Genomic DNA, 1,107 nt, shown 5'->3' with positions numbered 1-1,107 from the left:
TTAACAATTTCTATAGGTTTTATACAACATGCCATGGTATGCCCACACATATTTTGTATATACAGCTTAGTGTTATTGTGAAAACCTTTAAGATTCTGTTACTCAAATATTATAAGTAACCGATATTGCTCCTGAGCCAGTTCTGCCTATTGGAACAGCCTCTTCGGACTCTCTCTCTGCTGTCAGGCCTGAGTGTCCCCACCCTCGCCACCCGAGTCAGACTCAGCATCTAAGTCCTCATCACTGTCTTCCTTCCGTCTGCAGCTTCTTCTATGGTTAGAACCTTCACTTTCAGTATTGTCTGAAGTTTCTGGTTCTTTATTAAACGGAATAACAATATCTTCTTTTTTTCCACATTTTGCACAAACTTCAAGTTCACAGGCACATGGTCTACACATTATGTAGTAAGAGTCCTTCACTGTCTTTTGTAAACATTTAACACATTTCTTAGGCTTTGACAGTGGCTTATATTTGCTGTATTTTACACGCCATTCAAGGACTTCTTTGCAGCGCTGACATACTCCATCATGAAGTTTTGCATTAATTTTCTTGGTCTGAACACTCTTATCAAACTTGTCATTTTTGAAGGTGAACATATTCTGGTGCTTCTGAGGCTGGGACCGAGTCACATTTCCTTTCTGGGAACTCGTCATCAAATCTCAAGCACCACAAGTCAGGTCAGTGCAGCCTTTAAGTTACAGGAAAGGGTCTTCTATGTCTTTTATATAGGCTGCCAGCAGAAAGTGTGGTCTAGATTAAATGTGGATCTTCCCAACTCAAAAGTCTGGATTAAAGGTTTATCTTCCCACCTTAAAGATATAGATTTGAAGTGGACTTTGTTGGAGTTTGATCTGGTGGTGCTATGTATTCAAATGCTGAATACTGGCCCCCAAGATCTGGTTGCAGTTCCACAAACACGTTCCCACACATATCACATGATGTTGTGTAAACTTTGCTCTCCATTCTTCTCTGACTGGTTAAATAAAAGTGACTGACAGCCAATTACTGGGAAGAATAGAGGCAGGTAGGGCTTTGGTTTCTGGGCTTGGGGTCACAGAGAGACTCCTAGGTCCCTTTCTCTCTCTCTCTCTCTCTCTCTCTCTCTCT

The 1,107-nt window shown here is 41.3% G+C and overlaps 1 pseudogene; it reads right to left on the bottom strand.

Annotated features, from left to right (window-relative positions):
* Window positions 1-653, bottom strand: LOC116085155 (annotated as a pseudogene).
* Between the last annotated feature and the right edge of the window lie 454 nt (window positions 654-1,107).

The sequence above is a fragment of the Mastomys coucha genome, unplaced genomic scaffold (genome assembly GCF_008632895.1).
Source record: "Mastomys coucha isolate ucsf_1 unplaced genomic scaffold, UCSF_Mcou_1 pScaffold9, whole genome shotgun sequence".
Lineage (NCBI taxonomy): Eukaryota > Metazoa > Chordata > Mammalia > Rodentia > Muridae > Mastomys > Mastomys coucha.
Note: the sequence above shows the minus strand (reverse complement) of the source record. Positions and strands in the feature narration are given on the sequence as shown.